Source organism: Grammomys surdaster, unplaced genomic scaffold, assembly GCF_004785775.1.
Source record: "Grammomys surdaster isolate TR1022 unplaced genomic scaffold, NIH_TR_1.0 255, whole genome shotgun sequence".
NCBI classification, from domain to species: Eukaryota; Metazoa; Chordata; class Mammalia; order Rodentia; family Muridae; genus Grammomys; species Grammomys surdaster.
In genome coordinates, this window is record NW_021604696.1 from 7320240 (window position 1) to 7330637 (window position 10398).

Here is a 10398-nt window from a genome sequence, read left to right on the forward strand (position 1 = left end):
CTTAAAGCCAAATATAAAGTCTTTCTTTACAGGCTGGCAGCTGCACAGGGAACTCACCCAAATCTTGTAGGCCTGAGCCTTCTGGTTTTGGCTTTTTATGCACAAAAACTGAATCCTGGTTTGACACTGATTAATTAGCAACAACAGTTAGCAATAACATGAGGTAGAGAAAGCAACACTAGTATATTTAGAGACTTTTCTAGAACTGTGGACTATGACAGATTAGGTCTTTGTTTTTATTTTGACAAAGTGTTGGGGTCTCTGTGATGCGGTCTGAGGGGAGAATGGCACCTCAAACATGACATCAAGTTGCTCAAAGCCTGGGGTGGGGGGGGGCTGTCACATTCCCGACTGGTCATAAGTCTAATTGGACTCTTCATGGGGCATTGGGTTATAGCATCTCTTCAGTAGTGTACTGACTGGCTTTGTGTGTCAACTTGACACAAGCTGAGGTTATCACGGGGAAAGGAGCCTCAGTTGAGGAAATGCCTCCGTGAGATCTAGCTGTAAGGCATTTTCTCAGTTAGTGATCAAGGGGGAAGGGCCCATTGTGGATGGTACCATCCCTGGGCTGGTAGTCCTGAAAGCTAAGAAGAAAGCAAGCTGAGAAAACCAGGGGAAACAAGCTAGTAAGTAACATCCCTCCATGGCTTCTGCATCAACTCCTTTCTCCAAGTTCCTGCCCTGTGTGAGTTTCTGTCCTGACTTCCTTTGGTGATGAACAGCAATGAGGAAGTGTAAGCTGAATAATCCCTTTCCTCCCCAACTTGCTTCTTGGTCACCATGTTTTGTGCAGGAATAGAAACCCTGACTAAGACAAGTAGTAAATTTAACAGAATTTATTCTCTGTTTTACACAGTTAAGTAAGCAGACGAGCAAGCACGATCCCACAGTGATAACCTGTGTTAAACCTCCAAGATGTAGACTGTGGAAGGAGAGAATTGACTTCTGCAAGTCCCTAACCTCCACTTGTGCACTGTAGCATGCATGCGCACAAACACACACAAAGACACACAACACAAATAAATAAAATGCAATTTTTAGAAGCAACTTAAGGAAGGGGGGCTTGATGGTGCAGCCCACGGTGGTAAGAGGACATGGCAGCAGGATGGGGAGGTAGCTGGTGACATCTACAATCAGGGAACAGAATGAAAAAAGCTCATGCCCAGATAGAGCTCTCCTTTTCACTCCACCAGTGTCACCCTGCCGAGGTCCAGCCTCAGCATGAGAAGAGTCCTGAGAAAGGTGGGGATGGGAACGGTCCTGATTCAGTAATGACTCAGGGTCAGTAGTGGATGCAAGCTGTCAGTTCAAGTGCTCTCTCTTTGCCAGGGGATTCTCACTGTTCTCCTTTCTCCCCTCCACTCTTTTGCCTTTTCTTCTCGAGACCACTTTAACTCTCTATCCTTGATATCTTCACGTTCACCCTGGCATTGCATTGGGCAGGAAGGTACCTGTATCTCCTCTTAATTCCAAATTCAAGATCAAGTCTTGTAATAAGCAATTTCTACAAAGGACCATGTAGGCTTTTATGCCCTCTGCAGTTATGTTGTCTAAAGCCTTTCCCATGGCCCTAAAGGCCAAGCGGAAGGCCTGTACCTTATTCTCATGACCACCTCCATTCCTCATTCCTGAGAACTGCATCTGTTTCATTTGTTATGGAGTCATTAGCTCTGAGTAATTGGGGAAGTAGAGATTTCATCAGAAAGAGAGATTGAAAGTAAAATAGGACAACAGATCAGCTTCAGAGCAACAGCAATAAGCACATGTGGGAATCAGCTGCTTAACTTGACGATGCTCCAAAGGCAGGAACTTTGTCACACCTCCCCTTACTCAGTCATGGCAGACCCAGCATCACCCACAACTGAGGTGGAATATTCCCACCTTAGTCACCCAAGGTAAACCCCACAGCCAAGCTCAGAAGCTTGTTTCCATGGAAACTCTACATCCCAAAGAAGTTGACAATCAAGATTAACTACAATTGTACTCCTGTGTCTGGAAGCTAGAAGTCCAAGTGAAAGCCACCAGCCTCACTTGTCTGGTGAGCCTTCTACCTGGCTCATTGAACCCATGTGTATGACAACCATGAAGTATCCTGGCTACTCACCCCTGACTATCCACTTTAGGTGTTGAGGGCAAGTGTTTCCTTTTTCTAATGAGGCATCTGTGGTGACAGAGTATGAAACTTCAAAGCTCTTTGAAAGTCCTAGGACATAATCTTAAGTTTTCAATAAGGCAGTGATTGTTAGATGAAAATAAATTAGGAAAATCTTCTCACCTCTGTCTATTCTTTCAAGTATTAAATATTAAAAACATTATTTGCTTTGTTAACAGAACTCTTACATTCCCAGGGAAATTTTCTAAGACAGTGATGGATGACACACTGTGAGTCACCCAGGGCTTCTGGGACAGTGGCTGAGCATGAAGGTCCTGTTCATAAGGTGTTCATGGATGAAGCTGGCAGTGGTGAACCCCAGGCCCAGGTGACTGCCAGCCAGCATCAGCACTGACAAAGTGGTTTGATTCTTCCAGCTACTTCTTATGGTTATGCATGATCCGAACTGGTCATACAACTCAGCATTCACAGATTTGGTGGCAATGATGTGCTTTCTGATGGTTGAAGCACAGCCCACACGGTCCCTAAACTTGTCAGAGAAGAGAAACCTTATATGTGTGTGTGAATGAGACCTGTGATTATATATCAAAAAGACTGGCAGGAAAGGAGATTTGTAGAGAATGTTGCCAGTGCTTCAGGATGCAAGCAAGGGGTCTGGCTGGGCCACATGTGTGTTCCTACCTGAAAATTTCTTCTTTGTGAATAAGATTGAAAGACAGGTTGGTGGAGGTGGAGTGGGGGAGCTGCTTTCCACACAAGTCTTAGGGTTAGAGGCTGGTAGCAAGGCGTGGTTGCTTCTTTTTAGTAACTAAGTCAGGGTTGCAAAGTAAACATTCCAGTGATGTTATTTATAGAATTTAAGATGCAGTGACTGATAGAAGAAAATTCCTAAGTGTCTTAGTCAGGATTCTCTAGAGTCACAGAACTTATGGAATGCCTGTCTCTATTGATGGAATTTATTGTGATGACTGACAGTCTGTAGTCCAACTAACCCAACAATGGTCAGATATTCATGGGAAGTCCATGAATCTAGTTGCTCAGCCCCGCGAGGCTAATTGTCTCAGCTGGTCTTCTGTAGAAGTAGGTTCCAATACAAGTGCTGGCAAGTAAATGCAGGCAAAGAAAAACAAATCTTTCTTCTTCCAATGTCCTTATGTAGATCTCCAGCAGAAGGTGTGTCCCAGACTAAAGATGTGTACCACCACGCATGTATCTGGACTTTGTCCCAGGCTGACCTTGAACTCAGAGATCTCCTTGTCTCAGCCTCCTGGGATTAAAGGCATGTACCTAAAGCTTTCCTGGGCCTAAACTTTTCATGGCCACTATGCCTCAAGATCTCCATGTCAAGATCCAGGTCTGAAATGTGTGTCTTCCAGCCTCAAAATCTGGATCACAAGTGAACCCTCCAATTCTAGATTGTAGTTCATTCCAGATACAGTCAAGTTGACAACCAGGAATAGCCATTATACTAAGTATGTATCCCTTTCAGTGGATGAGGTGGCTGTTGATGACAGCACTAATGGTCACATCTGCTTTTCTCCTCCCTCCTATGTATGTAAGGCTGTCTCTCTTCACCCCTCAGCCACCCATGCAGCTAGGCATCTTGAATCACCATCCCTGGCCAGTTGAATATGAGTGGAGCGCAGGTTTCTCTGTCTGTGAATATATGTTATTCTTCTCTTTGGTGGGCGATTTTGTGGTCCTAATACTGAAGAACTGGAATCTCTGAGCCTTTGCTGTAGTTCTCAGAGATGTGTGTGATATGTGGCCAGCACAAGTAAAGGCTCTTTGTGCTGAGCCTTATGACCTGAGGTCAGTGCTCTATACCCACATTGTGGAAGGAGAGAACCAACCTCCCAAAGACAGACAGACACACACACACACACACAGAGAGAGAGAGAGACAGAGACAGAGACAGAGACAGAGAGACAGAGAGAGAGAACAAATAAGCAAATTAAAAAACATAATAAAAAGAACACGCACAATGAGATGGAGAATAAACCTTCACACTGGGAAGTCTGTTTTATTTGCTGTTTGAAAGTTTTTTTTTTTTTTATAATATCTACCTTTGGTTTCTTCTAGGTGGTCATTATAAAAATGTTAAGAGTCATTGCAGGAGATAGGCCTGCTTATTGTTTTGATTATGGTATTGGTGTTACAGGTATTTGCATATATGCAAACACATCAAATTGCATCTATTAAATGCATGCACTTTTTTTTTTTGACTGTCAGCTTTACCCCTAAAAGGCTATTTTAAAAATCTGCCTTTTCACAGGAAGGAAAGCACATCCTGTGCCAACGGGGGAAAGGATGTATTTATAGTTGAACAGTGTCATTTTCATAGTTGGGTGTGGTGGCTCATTCCTGTGATCTCGGCACTTGGGAGGTTAAGCCAGGAGCATCAGTTCAAGACCAGCCTTGGCTACATAGCAAATTCACAGTCACATGAGATTCTTCCTCATAAAGAAAACAAACTTGTCTCCTGAACTCTACTGCTCCTGCAGGCCCCACCCTTGTTAATCCTGGCTCCCCGTGGTACACTCTGCCCATTCCGTGGCACCTGGGGTCCAGGGATCTGGTGATTTATGGCACAGCCAAGGGTGAGCCGAGGTGGAGAGAGAGATGTGGAGAAGGGAGCTTTGACTGTATCCATTTTCAGATAGAGGACTGAAGTTTCACAAAAATCTTGTTACCAGCACACACCTTCGATATCACGTGAGGGCTCTGAAGCTCACATCTGTTGCTAACCTACACCTCTAAGGTCACTTGAGGGCTCTGGAGCTCACGTGTCACCTCTCGGCTAATTTCTGCTAGACGGAGTTGGAACCACTTCATAAATCTAAGCAGAACACATCCATATGCTTTCCTCTCAAATTTGCTACAATTCTACTGAAAACTTAGAAAAAAGAAAGATTGTGGGTTGCCATTCATTCTTGTGTCATGGAATCAATCGTATTACAAGCTTGACAGGAAGACAAAAGAAAATAACAGACTGTGTTGACACTACTCTAGAAGCCCCATGGTGATTGTGTTTGTTATACACATAAACCCACATATGTTTGGTTAATAGATGAGTTGCCCTGTGGCTGGAGACGTGGTTCGGTGGTTAAGAGCACTTGCTGCTTTTGCTAAGGACCACACCTCTGTTCCCAGCACCCACATCGAAGTTCACAACGATCTGTAACTCCAGTTCCAGAGGATCCTGTGTCCTCACCTCAGAGAATACCAGGCACACCCATGGGACATGGACATATATGCAGATAAACATCCATACATTTAAAAAAAATTAAAGGCATTAACGGCAGCTCTTGCTCCAAATTACAGCCAATAGAATCTAAAAATACCTCAAGAAGCATTAGGCTTTAAATGTTTGTGCAGTTAGCAAGAATGAAAAATGTGATCGGGCCAGGGTCTTGGCTCAGTTGGTAGAGTGCTCTCTTGGCATGCACATAACTCTGGGCACAATTCCCAGCACCCATAAATCACGCATGCAACCCCAACTCTCAGAGGTCAGAGGCAAGGCGATCAGGAGTTCAAAGTCATCCTGAGCTACAAAGCAAGTTTAAGGTTATGAGACTTGATATGAAACTCTACCAAAAAAAGGAAAAAAAAAACCCTAAAAACCCCAAACCTTACATTTGTCGGAACTTCATAACATGCCCTCCACCCCATTCTTTGATTTTGATGCATGAGTTGAGCGAAGCTGCTTTATTTTTAAAAGCACCTGTGTGTCAGCATGCTCCCTGGCAACAAGATCAGCTTCCATGTTCCCATGGCAACGGGATCTGCTTCCGTGTTCCAGCTCCCAAGGCTATGGCGTCTCTCCAACACACCTGGCTCATTGCAAAGCAATTGAGGATATCAGGGACAGACATCATCCCTATGTAACCTGTCAAAGGACTGCCAGGTGCTGAGTCACAGAGACTAAGAAGTGTCCCGCCACCCCCGACTTGCCAGTTCCCTCCCCGCTCAGGGATTCTCTCGCTACCAACTCATTCCACCCCTATCTAGCCTCCACCTGTTTCAGACCAGAGGTTCTGTTTTACTTTAGAAGAGAATGAATTAGGATACACCCTTTGAAAGGAAAGCAAAACTGAGTGTACAGAAAAGGAAATAAAATTTATACTGAATAAGCAATTAAGCATTCATGTGTCACATTCTGTTTCTCACGCATTAGTGTGCATGGTACTCTGCTGGGGGTTGTGTGAGCAAGGCAGTGTGTCCGAATGATCAGGTAGGGCCTGACATTCAACATTTCTATCAGGATTCCTGGTGATACTGCCCTTGCTGGCCCCAGAGTATACCTGGAGCAGCTCTTTAGTACTGAGGTCGGTACATAGTTAGATCATGAAACTGTAAAAGTGATGTGGTCCTAGAGTCTGCACAGAACTCACCCAGATACCAAACTCTCAGCGTAAAGGAAATTAACTACCTGGGAGGGACAACGAGTTAGGGGCTGTCTCTAGGTCAGGCAAAGACAGCAGTAGATGGCTCTAAAGAGAAAAGGGGAAGTCTGTGCTAGCATGAGTTGGTAAGTCCTGATTGGATGTGTTAACTGGTGTAGCCAAATGATGAATTTTGATTGCTGGACCTTGGTGTTCAACCTCAGGAACCAGTTAGGCATAAGTGGCCAAATAAGGGAGTAGATCTTGGTGGCTGGCTTTAGGAATGTGGAAATGTCTAAGTAAGAGAATCTAACCGTTTAACAAGGGAGAAGGATGTGGGGAGGGCAAGGCCTGCCGGCACCATGTTTGATGTGCTTGGGCCTGATAGAACTCTTCCAATGGTGGCTGCAAAGTTTTCTCTCATTATATTGTTTATTCTTCATAGACATTGTGTCAGTTTTACATAATTAGCCCATCAGCATAGGCTTATATTTATAGTTTTGTTTTGTTGTTTTTTTAAAATTACAAATATTTTGTTTATGTATATGAGTGGTTTTGCCTGCATGTGTATATGTGTACCAGGTATATGCCTGATGCTCTAGGAAGTTAAAAGAGGGTGTCATAGCCCCTGGACCTGGGGTTGTGGATGGTTGTGAGCCATGTGGGTGATGGGGACTAAATTCAGATCCTCTGAAAGAGCAATAAATATTCCTAACTGCTGAGCCCTCTCCCCAGCCTCTGCATTTTAGAGAGAAGCAAGACATCATAAACTGAGTTTACATTTACCTTTGTGTGTGTGTGTAAGCATGTGTGTATGTGTGTGTGCATGTTTGCATGCATGTGTATAGGCACATTGCAGTGACATTCCTGCAGAGGCCAGATGACAACAACTTACAGGAGTCAGTTTCCTCTTTCCACCCTCTGAGTCCTGGGAAGCTGAACTTAAGTCATCAGACTTGGTGGCCAATGACTGTACCTACCGATCCTTCTCACAGACTTCCTCTAAGTATTTCTTTTAAGGTGAGTCTGCCAGAAATAAATCCAAGCTTTAATGTCCTCCTCGTTTTTAAAGGCTAGTTTTGCTTAAAGGTAAAATTCTAGGTTTTCCTTTCAAGTGCTTGGACCATGTTTGTGCTGGATTGTTTTATATGAACTTGCCACAGGCTGAAGTCACTCAATTAAGACAATACCCGCATTCGATGGGGTTGTAGATAGCAAGCCCGTGGAGCATTTTCTTAATGTTTAATGGAAAGAGGACTCAGCCCATTGTCAGTGGTGTCATCCCTTGGCTGGTGGTCCTGGGTTCTATAAGAGAGCAGGCTGAGCAAGCCACGAGGAGCAAGTCAGTAAGCAGCACCTCTTCGTGGCCTCTGCATCAGCTCCTGCCTCCAGGCTCCTGCCCTGCTTGAGTCTCTGACCTAAATTCCTTTGGTGGTGGACTATGATGTGAAAATATAAGCCAAATATACCCTTTCCCCCACAAGTTGGTTTTGATCATGGTGTTTCACCGCAGCAACAGAACCCCTGACTAGGTCAATGTTGCTTGTTTCTTAATGCTTCTTCTGGTAAGAAGACAGCTGTCAATTGTATTGAGAACCACTTAGGAGTGATCAATTGCTTCTTCCTGCTTTCAAAGCTCTCTCTTCCTTCATGATGCTATGTGACAAGATGTAAATCTTCTTGATGTCATTCTAGAAGAAGTCTATTGGCTTTTTTTTTTTTTTGGATGTGGAGGTTAATATTTTCTTATCAAATGTGTTTTAATGGTTATTTCTCCAAAGACCCTTTCTCCATCTCTCTGCCGTCTCTCCACTTGAAACTCCCACTATGTACAACCAGTTTAATGGTGTCCCACCAAACTTGTTAGCTCGCCCTAACTGATCTTCCTCTCTATGAATTTTCCTGTGTGTTTACTCAGGTGATGCAATATCAACTGGCCAACTCTCTCATTTGCTAATTCTCTCTTTGGCTGGCTCAATCCCTGGTTGTAGTTTTGGAACTGAATTTTCATTTCAGTGATACCTCTTTAACTTACAGCATTAAGGTACAGCTTCTACATCATTATATTCTGTTTTTGATGCAGCATGTTCTTATATTTTTCCTTAGTTTTAAGAAGTGGTTTTTAAGTTAATTTTTTGACCATATTTATAACAGCCCATTTAAGTTCTTTGTCTAGTAAACACAACATCCGTGTTATCTTTAGGTCTGTCTCAGCTACCTCTTAGCATGTGTCCTTTCTTGACCTGTTATGTGTCTTGTAACTTCTTGTAAAAAAAAAATTGGATATTTAAAATAATATGACAACTCTGCAAATAATACATCTCATTTCTCCAGGGCCTATTCATTGCTGCTTCTATCTATCTATCTATCTATCTATCTATCTATCTATCTATCTATCCATCTGAGATAAGGTTTCTCTTTGTAGCCCTGGCTGTCCTAGAATTCTCTCTGTAGACCAGGCTGGCCTCAAACTCAGAGATCCACTTGTTTCTGCCCACTGATTGGTGGGATTAAAGGTGGCATTCCACCACCACCTGGCAATTTCTACTATCTATTGTTTCTGACTTTTTGCTTGCTCAGTGAGTCTCAAGTGTTAATTCTGTAATCTGTATTTCTATTCCGTAATCTATATTTTTATCATGTGTAGTCATCAATACATCACTGTGGTCATCCATGGTCTTTATTGAGTACTTTTCTTATTACTTTGATCCAGTCAGTGCCTGACAAGAAGCAACTTAAGGGAGGCAGGCTTTATTTTGTCTTACGGTTTGAGAGGTTTACAGTCTATCATGGTGGAGACAGCATGGTGGATGGCCAGAGTGGCTCCTGGCTGTGGCAGCAGAAACTGGCAGTACCGATGGCTCATGTCTGACCAACAGACCAGGAAGCAGAGAGGGAACCTGTATCTAAACCTGAGGGTCTATGTTTCAACCTGTAACCTCATGTCCCATTTCCTCCACAAAGGCCCACCTTCAGTAGGGCCCACAACTTTCTAAAACAGTTGGGGACTAAGAGCTCAAATACTTATATAAACCTTAGTGGGGTATGGTGACTTATGCCTGTAATTCCATCCCTTCGGAGGCCAAGGCAGGACAATTGGCAGAAGCTCATAGTCAGCATGGGGTACAAAAAGCCTTTAAATCAACCATGGCTGCTGTCGACATTAAAAAATACTGAGTAATATATTTGCTTATCTCACCCTTAAAATTATTATTATTGTTATTTGAGGCAGAGTTTCACTGTGTAGCTCTGGCTGGCCTAGAACTCACTATGTAAAGCAGACTCTAACTCAAGGATATCTGCCACACAAGTGGAGAGAGAATATCCTGTGTATTGTACGGATGTCAATTAAAAAGACTATGGCCGAAGGCCTATGGCTTAGGCAGGAAATAGAAGTGGGATATCCAAGAGTCAGGAAGGATTCTGGGATAGAGACAGGTAGGGATTCACCAGGAAGATGTAACAAGACAGACACGGTACCTGAGCACAGGTAACCAGCCACATGGCAGAATGTAGGTTAAAATAAGTAAGTTATGATTCTAGTCAGAGAAGAGCCTAGCTAGATGGCCAAGGTATTTGTAAATATATTTGAGTCTGAGTCTTATTTCTGGGATCATGGGACCAGGACTTAACTACAATACCCACGTGCGAGGATTAAACACGTGTGGCACCTTCCTCAGTGGCTGGTGTTAAGATCAGGCCATCCGCTGAAGTAGGTTACTTCATAGTGTGTAGAAGAGCGATTCTTCAGACTGTGCCTTGCTTTATAAGCAGCTTTTGACTCCATTTTGAGGATAGAGGTAGACTGTGGACCTGGGCGAATATATGTGAACGTCTGTCAGCACAACCTATGTGGCACAGACCGATAAAATAGCTTATTTCTGGGAGTAGGAAAGA